We start from the raw sequence: 13,889 nt of genomic DNA, 5'->3' as shown, positions 1-13,889 counted from the left end.
CGACTGCACTCCATTACTTTTGTTTTAGACTTATTTAATTTCGTCTTGTACTCTTTACCCAAGACTTCGTCCATACCGTTCAGCAACTTCTTGATCTTCTGCAATCTCAGATAAAATAACTATCATCGGCAAATCTCAAGGTTTTGATTTCCTCTCCTTGGACTGTGATTCCCTTTCCAAATTTCTCTTTGATTTCCTTTACTGCCTGTTCTATGTAAACATTGGAAAGGAGAGGTGACAAACTGCAGCCTTGCCTCACTCCTTTCTGGATTGCTGCTTCTTTTTCAAAGCCCTCGATTCTTATCACTGCAGACTGATTTTTTATACAGATTGTAGATAATTCTTCATTCTCGATATCTGATCCCTATAATCTTCAGAAACATAAATAGCTTGGTCCAATCAACATTTATCAAATGCCTTTTCTAGATCTATGAATGCCATGTACGTGGGCTTGTCCTTCTTGATTCGATCCTCTAAGATAAGATGTAAAGTCAGGATTGCTTAACGTGTTCCTACATTTCTTCTCAACCCAAATTGATCTTCTCCCAACTCAGCTTCAACTTGTTTTTCCATTCTTCTGTAAATAATACGTATTGAAATTTTGCAGGCGTGAGATACTAAACTAATGGTGCGGTAGTTTTCACACCTGTCAGCACCGGCTTTCTTGGGAACTGGTATAACAACATTCTGCTGAAAATCAGATGGGACTTCTGTCTCATACATCTTGCACACTAAATGAAATAACCTTGCCATGCTGGTTTCTCCTAAGGCAGTCAGTATTTCAGAGGGAATGTCATAAATTCCAGGTGCCTTGTTCCTATTTAGGTCACTCACAGCCCTGTCAAACTCTGACCTCAAAATTGGGTCTCTCATTTCATCAGCATCAACAGCCTCTTCATGTTCCAGGACCAAATTATCTACATCTTTACCTTGATACAACTGTTGGATATGCTCCTGCCATCTTTCTGCTTTGTCTTTCCCTAGAAGTGGCTTTCCATCTGAGCTCTTAATATGCATACACCTAGATTTCCTTTCTCCAAAGGTTTCCTTGATTTTCCTGTATGCAGAATCTACCTTTCTCAGGACCATACAGCCTTCGACATCCTTGCACTTCTCCTTCAGCCATTCTTCCTTAGCTACCTTGCACTTTCTATCCACTTCATTCTTTAATCGCCTGTATTCTTTTATGCCCTCTTCATTTTTAGCATTCTTGTATTTTCGTTGTTCATCAATCAGGTCTAGTATCTCCTGAGTTATCCACTGATTCTTAGTTGATCTTTTCTTCCTTCCTAACATTTCTTCAGCAGACCTACTGACTTCATTTTTCATGACTCTCCACTCTTCCTCTATAGTATTTCCTTCAGCCTTTTCATTTAGTCCTTTTGCAACATGTTCCTTGAAACAATCCCTCACTCTTTTCTTTCAACTTGTCTAGATCCCATCTTTTTGCATTCTTTCCTTTCTTCAATTTCTTCAACTTCAGATGGCATTTCATGACCAACAAGTTGTGGTCAGTCCACGTCTGCTCCTGGGAAAGTTCTGCAATCCAACACCTGGTTTCTGAATCTCTGCCTAATCGTAACGAAGTCTATTTGATACCTTCCAGTGTCTCCAGGTCTCGTCCACGTATACAGCCGTTGTTTTTAGTGTTTGAACCAAGTATTGGCAAGGACTAAATTATGATCAGTGCAGAATTCAACCAGCCGACTTCTTTCGTTCCTTTGTCCCAATCCAAATTCTCCTACTGTATTACCTTCTCTTCCCTGACCTACCACTGCATTCGTCTCCCATCACAATTAGATTCTTGTCACCTTTTACATATTGTATTAAATCTTCTATCTCCTCATATATTCTTTCGATTTCTTCATCTGCTGAACTAGTAGGCATATAGACCTGCACTATTGTGGTGGGCATTGGTTTGGTGTCTATCTTGACGACAATAATTCTTTCACTATGCTGGTCGTAGTGGCTTACCTGGTGCCCTATTTTCTTATTAATTATTAAACAAACTCCTGCATTTCCCCTGTTTGATTTTGTGTTGATAATTCGGTAGTCGCCTGACCAAAAATCTTGTTCTTCCTGCCAACGTACTTCACTTATACAACTACATTTAACTTTAGCCTATCCATCTCCCTTTTCAGACTCTCTAACCTACCGCAACGATTCAAACTTCTAACATTCCACGCGCCGACTCTCAGAATGTCAGTATCCATCTTCCTGATGATCGCCCCCTCTCGTGTAGTCCCCACCTGGAGATCCGAATGGGGGACCAGTTTACCTCCGAAATATTTTACCCGGGAGGAAACCATCATCAGTACATCATTCATACAGAGAGAGCTGCATGTCCTCGGGAGGTAGTTACGGCTGTAGTTTCCCGTTGCTTTCAGCCATGTAGCAGTATCAACACAGCTAAGCCATGTGGAGTATTATTACAAGGCCGTATCAATCATCTAGACTGCCGCCCTTGCAACAACAGAAAGGCTGCTACCCCCCTTTCGATGAACCGTTTGTTAGTCTGGTCTCTCAACAGATACCCATCCGATATGGTTGCACCTGCGGCTCGGCTATCTGCATCATTGGGACACGCAAGCCTCCCCACCGCGGCAAGGGCACATGGTTCTCAGAGGAGGATTATAGCCATTAATTCTGGGTAAATCCTTCATGTAATTTAGTTCTTTATTATGATTTTCAATTGTAAGCGAGATCTTTAACTCTCTCTAGACAAGACTAAAAAAGGCAGCCTGTTTATGGGATTGAGGATGTAAGGAATCTTCTCTTTTAAAATGTTTAATTCTAAGTTCAAGTAACCATTGACTTCATCTTCCTTAGTCATTGTCAAGGTCATTAGGGGATGCTAGTACACTCTCATTTTTCTGTGTATCTATAATGACAAGTGTCAACATATCTTATCCATAACTGAAAACTGTTGATATTATGATTTTATTTTACAAATCATCCATAAAAATATTAGCTATATGCCCAAAATCAGGTCACCCATTGCTAGGCCCTTTTGGTGATATATTCTATTATTGAAGGTGAAATAGTTATTGTAAAGCACAAATTCTAACAAACTATTGAAATTATCTATTTCACATTTGCTCAGGTTACTATGTTTTAAAAGGTTTGTTTTAATAATCTTAGTAGCTGCCTCTGTGGATCAGCGGTAGAGTGTTGGCCTCCAGATCCCAAGATAGCGGGTTCAAACCCGACAGAGGTAGTCGGATTTTTGAAGGGCGGAAAAAAGTCCATTCGACACTCCATGTCGTACGATGTCGGCATGTAAAAGATCTCTGGTGACACATTTGGTGTTTACCCGACAAAATTAATTAAATCTCAGCCATAGACGCCCAAGAGAGTTTCGGTTTACTTGGTCTGCCATCTAGTGGGGGCCTAGAGTAAAACGGAACATCGAAATTGACGAGCAGACAGCCAGATGGCGTCAAATTGAAATGTCTGCACACGGTAGCTGAGGCCATACGATTACTATTATTATTATTATTAAGAATCTTAGTTTTATTTACTGGAATATTAGAATACATATTGGTAATATGATACCATTATGTGATTATGCTAAAGATTAAATTTCAATAATTTTTCACAGAACTCTACAGAATTACTTATATAAGCTGTATTATTGAACTTAGTGTTTACTGAAAAAATTATGCAGAAACTTTGTAAGAAGGGCTATTCCTGCAATTAATAATTGGATGCAGAGCTAAATCTTTTATTAACTGTCTGTTTTATTTGGATTAGGCCAATTGAATTTCAGCTCCTTTTCAAGAAGGAAAATTCATTATCTGAAAAATCAGTGTTAGATAAGTTCACTGTTGTAGGAAAATGATTTAGGCTAGTGGAGGGAGCATTAGTTTTGTCAACATTATTCTGTCCGTGCTTCGTGTTTTGCAATTGAATCAGATTATTATCTAGTAATGCCTGTTTCTTATACATTGTCGTGTACCTTTTCATTGACAAACCTTGAGTATGAACCCCATTCTAATGGGGACAGAGTAGAGGATATTTCGAGATGCATTTTATAAAACTGTTTCTTAGCCAAAATTCATTATTTTTCTTTGTGAGTTCTACATGAACCAGGGGTCGAAAAGTTTTCCTTTCAAGATGTTTGAGAAATTTGGGAATTAATCCATGCTTCAAACATTTGTTTAAAAACAATCTCTCTTGATATTTTACTGACCTTTACTTTGAGATTGATACCCATTTCTTTTTGTAGCCTGGTAGGCTGCTAAGTTACATGTAATTAATCTCATAATGGAACCATATTGAAGTTGATATATTAAAATTATGAAATTTTATTTACAACCACCTATTCAATACATTACAATATACTCATTGGATTATAGTATAATCATGAAGTATCTTAAATAATGGGACACGTTTCATTCAGCATAGCGGACATAATCAGCCGTTAATGCACAAGGACTAGGTCAGAGCCCTGAGTTTAGAAATTATCAAAATAGTATCCTCATATCAAAAGAGTAACAAGGTCGTATAAAAGAGTGATCACCGATGAACACAATATAAACAATAGACTTGAGATTGTAGTAAAATATGTGCAAATAAGTTACTGTGAAATGCATTAACAGTAAACAACTTGTAAATTAAAAACAATCATGGTGTTGTTAAAGTATGACAATAGGCATTGTGGAATTAAAAAGTACATCAATGCGTGAAGCATGGGTTAAATAAAAGATGGAAGTTAGAATTCCTTCAAACTGATTAAAAACAAAAGTTAAAATAAGTTTTGTTGAATCATCACATGTCAAAGTTGAACCAGTCAAAAGGCACATAACAGCAATACAGACTAAGGTTTGCGTATGATGTGGACACCAATGTTTGTGAATTCCATAGGAGAGACACAATCTTGATACCATAAGTGTTCAAGTTGAGCTAGTCAATATGCATGTGCTAGTAATAAGACTAGGAAACTGTATGACGTGGAACACCAGTAGACTCCTTATGAACTAACGACAATCTTGAACATAGGGGGAGTTCTAGCAATTCTTACTAATTGCATGAATAGCCCTTTTTAGAAAGTTTCTAAGTTTGTACATAATTTTCTCAGTAAACACTTCAATAATACAGCTTCTGTGAAAAATTACAGAAATTTAATCTTGAGCATAATTGCATAATGGTACATTACCAATATGTATTCTAATATTCCAGTAAATAAAACTAAGATTAAAACAAACCTTTTAAAACATAGTAACCTGAGCAAATGTGAAATAGATAATTTCATTAGTTTGTTAGAATTTGTGCTTTACAATAACTATTTCACCTTCAATAACAATATATCACCAAAAGGGCCTAGCAATGGGTGACCTGATTTCAGGCATTCTAGCTATTTTTTTAATGGATGATTTGGAAAATAACAAAATCAATAATATCAATGGTCTTCAATTATGGATAAGATATGTTGACACATTTGCCATTAAAGATACACAGAAAAATGAGTCAGTGTACTAGCATCCCTTAATGAGCTTAAGTTCACTAAGGAAGATGAAGTCAATGGTTATTTGAACTTCTTAGATTAAAACGTTTTAAGAGAATAATTTCATTATTAAAATATATAGAAAGCCTATAAGAAAAGATTCCTTACATCCTCAATCCATAAACAGGCTGCCTTTTTTAGTCTTGTCTACAAAGCATTAAAGATCCTGCTTACAATTGAAAATCATAAGAACTAAATTAAATCAAGGATTTACCCAGAATTGATGGCTATAACCCATTGATGATAATAATAAAATCTTCAACAAGATAAAATTAAGAACTGCAACAAAGTTGATCCCGGACAAGCCCAAGAAGACAAAATTTGCTGCCTTATATGAACCCAGGCTTATTTCAAGTCACTAACTCGCTTAAATATATCAATATCGCTTATAGAACCCGGTACATGAACGTAATATATTCAATAACACAGTTAACATTACAATAAATTCTCAAACTCTGGTATCTATGGACTTAAAAATACCCATTGCGGGTTTTCTTATATCAGACAGACTGGACGTAGCTTTTTGACCAGATACCTTGAACGTTACAATGCTTCAAAACATAAGTATTCTGTCATGAGCATCAATATAAGAGACTGGTCACAGTTTTATGACAATTGAAAAAGATCTTCCAAATCTTAAAATATGTCATAAAAAGTAAACTGATGGAGAGTTCGAGAACACTTGCATATTTTTAGACCAGCACTTTAATGGCAATCAAAATACAAATGACACTTCAGGAATTAAAAGTACAATAACCGAAAACATTCCAGAACTACATTCTCTTTTCAATATAAATAAAACTATTTTAATGAATATCTTTAATTATAAAACTGCTAAAAACATTTCTTCTATAACAGCTGCTGTTCCATCCCCTCCGCGTACATCTGACCCGCTCAAGGCATTGTCCGCTCCCCCCCCACCCCCTCCTCATGACTCACTCGCCAGTTTGCTTCATGCAGCAAATGCTAGTGGACACCTCATACCAGCTCCAGGTGTAAGCTTCCTTTCAATTTTTTTTTTTCCTTTTCATCTTCTCTTATCAACTCAACTTTCATCCCCCCCCCATTTTCTTTTTCAGATTCCAAACTTCAATACGTGTCAAAATATGCTGTCCTTCACCTAAGGATGCTAGAACTCCATGTTCAACATAGTCGTTAATTTATAAGGAGTCCACTATTTGGTGCTCCACGTGACATATAGTTTCCTAGTCTTATTGCTAGCATGTGCATACTGACTAGCTCAACTTGAACTCTTGTTATCAAGATTTTCTCTCTCTGCTATGGAATTCACGAATATTGGTGTCCAAGTCATACATAAACATTACTCTGTATTGCAGTAATGTGCCTTTTGAATGGTTCAACTTGGATACTCGATGATTTCAACGAACCGTACTTTAACTTTTGTTTTTATCGATTTGAAGGAATTCCAACCTCACAACTTTTTATTTAATCCACGCTTCATGCATTGTACCACCCCAGGGGCTCTGAACTTTGGAGCGTGGGTTGGCGACCATGGGGCCCTTAGCTGGGTCCTGGCATTACTTCCACTTACTTGTGCCAGGCTCCTCACTTTCATCCATCCTATCCGACCTCCCTTGGTCATCTTGTTCTTTTCTGACCCCGATGCTATTAGGTTTGCGAGGGCTAGGGAGTCTTTCATTTTCATGCCCTTCGTGGCCCTTGTCTTTCTTTGACCGATATCTTCATTCGAAGTGTCGGATCCCTTCAATTTTCCCCTCTGATTAGTGTTATATAGAGGATGGTTGCCCAATTGTACTTCCTCTTAAAACAATAATCACCACTCATGCATTGTACATTTTAATTCCACATCACCTATTATCATACTTCAACAACCCCATGATTGTTTTTAATTTACAGATTGTTTACTGTTAATGTATTTCACCATAAATACCGTTTTTTTTTGCACAATTTTTTTTGTTAGAATCTCGTATGTTTATGTTGGGTTGATCGTTGATTACTCTTATCACAACAGTTACTCTTTTGATATGAGGATACTATTTTGATAATTTCTAAACTCAGAGCCCTGACCTAGTCTTTGTGCATTAATGGCTGATGTCCGCTATACCAAACAAACCATGTCTCATTATTTAAGATGCTTTCATGATTATACTATAATCCAATGAGTATATTGTAATGTATTGAATAGGTGGTTGTAAATAATATTTTATAATTTTAATATATAAACTTCAATACAGTTCCATTATGAGATCAATTACATGTAACTATTAGTCGAATACTTACTGTTTAAGCAGTCTTGTTTTTTGTTCTACTCCAGAATTAAATTTTTCACCTCACTGTCATATTAGGTTACGTATTTATTAAATTCCAGCGAAAAGGAAACTATTTTAATGTTCAGAATGCCTCTTAAGATTGCTGGTCGTTGTCGAGTGCTTTGTTTAACAAAGTGGTCCTCTTACGATAGTTTTTGTAGGACTTACGGTATTCTGGAGGGATCTGTTTGAAGGAATGTGAGGCATGAAAGTATGATTTTCTTAAATGATTGTATTAAGAACAGTATATAAAGGATTCACTAGGAATCAATCGGATGTCCTCTTCACTATCTGTTTGATTAGTACAAAGTTTTAGCAGTTTGTAGGCTGTAGAATGCTTATTCATTGTAATTGCAATGCACAAATGACCCAATGTCTTCCTTGGTATTATTGTCTCGAAACAAACTGGCCCTTGAGTAAATCTCTTAAGAAGCTGAGGAGCACCTGGTCTTCTGTCGCCTGCTAATATCCTTGTTGGATATCGCCCATCAGTCATCAGAAGTACACTCACTTCCTGCAACAACTTGTTCACAAATTTATTAACAAGATAACTGTTGTCATGGTAGAGAGACCTGGTGCAGGTCTTTCGAGCTGACCCCGTATAATCGACCTCGATTGTAACCCTTCTATTATTTCTAATCTTCCAGTTGAAGCTGAACTCTTTTACAGTACATCTCAAAGCGATTCAACCTCCTTGGAAACCAATCCTCTCCTGGTAATAGGTTCTAATTTAGATATTGGAGTTGTTTTCTGAAGAATGTAAAATTCATGGATTGTGCATCAAAATTTTAAAAATCCAAATAAGCTTTTTCCCTTCCCATGTTTTTCCTCGTGTACCAAATTAAGTTTCTTCAGTCTCATGCTGTCTCTGTTCTATTTTTTATTTTTAAATTTTTTTTTGTACTTGTTTAACGTCACACTAACATACTGAAGTTTTTTGCCGACGGTGGGATGAGAAAGAGCTAGAATTTGGAAGGTAGCGGCTGTGGCCTTATTTTAAGGTACAGCCCCAACCAGCATTTGCTTGGTGTGGAAATGGAAAACCACAGAAAATAATCTTACGGGTTCCCGATGGTGGGATACGAACTCGCTACCTCCTGAATGCAAGATAACGGCGACTATAACCGCATGGCCAACTTGCTCAGTTAAAATTCCCTAGACTGACCTCTACAACACTTTTGTTGCATCTGCTATTTTTTGTTGTACTTTCAACTCCCTTCTATACTTTTATTGTATTTTATTCTTTCTGTCATCAGCTTCCTTAATCCAAAAACTATGAACACTGAACAATCTCTCAAGTTTGTCCTCTTGTCGCAAACATCAGTTTAGAATTTTCTGCGGCATAATTCAAGAAGCAGCCCTCTCTCTTCCCTTCCTGCTACTCTTCTGCATTTCACTAGTATGCTAGCTGTCAATCAACAGGCGGTAGGTCTGCCAGCAGGCTTTGCCTCATGATTCAAGTGCCAAATTGATTTGAGGCAGTTATAAAATGTATTCTCCAGCAATGACCAACAAGTCACAAACTGATGCATCTTACGTTCTCTCCAGAATTAAAATGTTTCGCTTACAATGATCTGTAAGTAAATTAAAATATTCTAACTCGGGCACTTACTGTAAAATGCATTGACTGGTGCTTACGGTAACCTGGTGTTCTATATATATTATGGTGATTAGAATTTCTTTTAATGTTGTTTTTACCCTCTAGATTCATTTGATGTTTATGTTACAATACCAGCATGTGTAGTGGAGTCATATTGACGTATAAACATCGTAACCTCAATTTTGAGAAAAATGTGTCTTATGGAACTTTGCCTTTCCATGGAAGATATTATAACAGAAAAATAGATTAAGAAAGGGCATGTTAGGAAAACGAAGTTAGGAATAGTTATGGAAGTATGGAGTGGAGAAACTGAAAGAACATAAATTTAGCAAAGAACTTGGTTAAGGATTATAAGACGGCAAGTGAACCGTAATAGGCAATCATATGAATTGTAGGAAAAAATGGAAGTGTATGCATATGCACAGGGTGCCCAAAGGTCTCTTAACATTTGAACCCCCTATGAGTGGGGGCAGTAGAATAACTCGGCGGTATTCCCTGCCTGTCATACGAGGTTACTGAAAGGGGCTCCAGGTGCTCTGAAGTTTGGAGTGTGGTTTGGCGACCGTGGGGCCATTAGCGGAGTCATGGCTTTGCTTCCACTTGTCTGGCTCCTCACTTTCATCTATCCTATCCAACCTCACTTGGTCAACTCTTGTTCTTTTCCAACCCAACGCTATTAGGTTTCCGAGGGCTAGGGAGTCTTTCATTTTCACATCCTTCGTGACCCTTCTTTGGCCGATACCTTCATTTTTTGAAGTGTCAGATCCCTTCCAGTTTTTCTCTTAGTGCTATATAGAGGATGGTTGCCTAGTTGTACTTCCTCTTAGAACAATCACCACCACCACCTGTTAATATTTGACTCAATACTGTGCAGAATATTGGAGGTAGAGAGGTAATAACTGACGCACAATTGGCTTGACATAGGGTTTCATTGACGCCAAATTAAAGCTTCACTAACAGTGTCTTTTCTGGTAAGGTCAACATGCCGTAATTGCAGGCGCATCTGACGCCCTCTCCCACGACAGCTCCTCTTACAATAACAATATGAATGGTCCGTTATTGGACATTATAAATTTTCCATCTGACTCATTCCTGGTTGCCAGCGTTTCGCCCCAGTGTGCTAAGTTGGGCTCATCAGTTGGTAAATTGCACACCTACCAAGACGCATGGCTACTTGGAGCCACTGGCAACCAGGAATGAGTTAGCTGGAAAATATAATGTCCAATAATGGACCATTTATATTGGTATTATAAATTTACTCATTAGTGACAAATATTTCAGGTTCCCTATGGGAATCAACATCTATATCAAATCAGCTCCTTTTATACCGTACACGGGTCTTGTGCGGCTCTCTTATTGCTGTCCAGCGCCATCTGTTTGTCATTTTGTGTAAGACCACCATACTTCCTTATCTGTATCAGTTTTCAGGTTTCAAGCTCTTGATGAGTTTTCAGTCATGAAAGTGTTATGCCACAGTGTGCCAGTGGGCTTACAAATTGGATTACTACACCATTAAAAAAAATTTGAAATAACACTGTGTTTCATCCTTCACCACCACATTCCTGTCTTTCCTTTCCTCTGCTCTTCAAGGTTTGGAACTCATTTCTTAAAATGTGATGATCCTTTAATTTTACGTATTCATTTAAGTTATTTTATGGTTTCCATTTTTAGGTCTAGTCAGACTGTTCGAAGACGCCTGATCTGGGTATGTGGTCTACAAAAGTTGTACAACCTACGCGCAACTAGATGGAGCATCGCTTACCACAAGCTCTCTGAGGTTAAAGGTAATTTCAGATTTAATTCAATCTTAATCTATTAAGCAGCACTGAACAAGAAAAGTGCACACTAACTTTTGAATGCATGAAATGTCTTGGTTTTTGATGAAAGGAATGTGAGAAATGCCAATGGATCATAGAACTTCCCATTATCTTGACCTGGGAGGAGAATTACGCTTGTACCGTATCGTATGGCACATCCTTTCATAAATGTTTAATTACTACCTGTACTGATTTTTTTTCGTTTTTTTACAATTTTTTTTGCATCACACCAACACAGATAGGTCTTATGTCAATGACGGGATAAAGGCCTAGGAGTGGGAAAGAAGTGGCTGTGGCCTTAATTAAGGTACAGCCCCAGCATTTGCATGGTGTGAAAATGGGAAACCACAGAAAACCATCTTCAGGGCTGCAGACAGTGGGGCTCGAGTCCACTATCTCCCAGATGTAAGCTCACAGCTGCGCGGCCCTAACCGTATAGCCAACTCGCCCGGCATAGATTTTTATGAAGATTTTCAAGAGATGGAATGTGTTCAGAAATTCAAGCATAGTAATGTGGTAATGGACACAATCTCCCATTCATGGCACGCAGATTATGGGCGTGTTCACTGCAGGAGGTTCCCTAAGGACATGCGGAGTGTGTTCATTGGTTTACAGAATCCTGCTTTTAAGATTTTGTTTGAAAAGTATTTCAAGAAGAGAATTATGTTCATGATACTGGAAAAGTCTGCAAATATTTTAGTTTCTTGGAATAAATTAAAATTTTTAATCTGTTTAGGAATAAAAATAGGAATTCTAGGAAAATGTAGGTTCTAACATAAATTTAGACATTTTTTAGGCTCTACAGAACCACTGTTAACATTATAAATACATGAAATGTGTAAATACAACTTTGTTTCAAGTTCTCTTAAGGAACAACGTAGGATTTTGCCTAAAATCAGAGGTCTACAGATTTTCTGCAGCTGCTGTGAAGTCTTCCACGAATGTATTGTCTAAAAGTGGCACAGTGGTGGAAAATGATACCTTGTGCTGTCAGCATGCTCTTTGTGTTGCTGCGAGTAAGAAGTGGAGCTGGGTGAAGTGATTGATAATCCCATTGTTTTGCCTCTTAAATACAAAAATCACCCCAGTCATTTCGTTTCCAAGGATCAGATGAATTTGGCCATTGGATCAAGAACAATAACCTTCTCAATGACATGGGAGACCAACGGGAATATCTCTGAAAAGATATTCTTTAAAGAAATGGCATTGTTCCATTCCACAAGGTGTGACTGGATACTGTCCACAATGCAATAAACTTGACACTGAAGATTCTCAAAACCTGAGAGAGTATAGTGTCGACAAGCCACATGCTGAGTCTGGTATTGTTTCAACTACTCGTACCAGCCTCCTTGCTTTCATCTTTCCTATCTGACCTCCCTTGGTCAAATCTTTCTCTTAAACCCTGACTAGTTTTGCAAGGCCTAGCAAGTCTTCATTTTTGTAACTTCCCTTTCGTTTGCTGATGTATTCCTTCTTCGAGAGGTTGAACTACTTCAGTTTATCCTGTGATTAGTGTTCAGAGGGGACATTTGTGCATATGACATGAGTAGGGAGCAATGTCAGTCAACTAACAATCAACATATATTCAACGAACTCATTACAAAGATGTTATACATTATTGTATTGTGAACAGTCATGGATTCCTCAAATCTTTTCCACACTGGCCAACCTATAAGGTTATGACCAACTGAACCAGGCTGAACTTTCTATCTTCTGCAATATAGAGAATTACAGTCCTTACTGTCCTTCCTCTCCCTGGCATTAGCTCTTCTATTATGGCCTCCCTCCACATGCCATAGGCACATGTCCTCTTTAATTAGAATGACTTGAAGTGGAATTTGATAGGCCTTCCTGGATGCTGAAATTCATGGAAATTCCTCAGCTCTAATGGGTGCTCTTTCATCCAATGATTCCAGGAGTCTTCAGAATGTTAGAATGTTCGTCTTAACTGGAATTCCTTGGCCAGATTCTGTTTAACTGTAGGTTCTGGTCCTGTTGGAATTGTGACAAAGTCCTCCAGTCAGAAAGTGTCAGTCAGAGCAGCATTATCTCTCTGTGTGATTGATTTTGAGTTGACAGTGGCTTTGATGCTGATCAAGGTGTGTTTAACTGTTCCTCACTGAGCTTTTGAGATCCTTAACAGCTTCTGTAAGCAATGCTTTTGCTTTGTGGTGTCTATCATTCTCTTGCACCATCCTTCCCATCAACCTGCTTATGGGGCAATAAAATTCAGTGATAACCAATATGGGCAAAGAATTGATTGTCCTTGGAGGTGATTACAGCCTTCTAAAGTTCCACTAGTTCAAAGTTTGCTGCGTGGAATGTTTGTGTTGTCTATATATTGTGTGGTAGGCAAATCTTCCAGTGAATCACTGAAATTCTATGTTATGTTTGTGCAGAATTCAAAGGGTACTGGTGCTGTTGGAGTGGTAGCACATATGAAGAGGGTGATATATGCTTTGTACACATCTCTCCACACAGGTGTCGTACAAAATCTATCCCCGCAATGACAAATGGATTTGAAGGTTCTACTCGTTCAGGTGGTAGTGGTGCTTCTATATGTTGTCCTCTTTGATTCTTAAAGACTTTACATGCAAGAAAAGTGTGAAATCTTTTCAATGGCATAATGAACTATGAAACTTGGACAGTTTGATGCAAACACTGAAGTGATGGAG

General features: G+C 37.9%; 2 long non-coding RNA genes across 3 annotated transcripts in view; one reads left to right on the top strand and one right to left on the bottom strand.

Annotated features, from left to right (window-relative positions):
- The window catches only part of LOC136875600 (uncharacterized), a 100,737-nt gene that overhangs the window by 27,140 nt on the left and 59,708 nt on the right, over positions 1–13,889 (bottom strand). The window lies entirely within an intron of this gene.
- LOC136875599 (uncharacterized) overlaps positions 1–13,889 on the top strand; it is a 42,895-nt gene that overhangs the window by 16,218 nt on the left and 12,788 nt on the right. For both annotated transcript variants that reach the window (XR_010860484.2, XR_010860485.2), the window contains exon 3: positions 11,069–11,181. This is a non-coding gene — a long non-coding RNA (uncharacterized lncRNA). The remainder of the gene's footprint in view (positions 1–11,068; positions 11,182–13,889) is intronic.

This window comes from Anabrus simplex, chromosome 6, assembly GCF_040414725.1.
Source record: "Anabrus simplex isolate iqAnaSimp1 chromosome 6, ASM4041472v1, whole genome shotgun sequence".
Classification (NCBI taxonomy): domain Eukaryota; kingdom Metazoa; phylum Arthropoda; class Insecta; order Orthoptera; family Tettigoniidae; genus Anabrus; species Anabrus simplex.
This window is presented reverse-complemented; position numbering and strand designations above follow the sequence as displayed.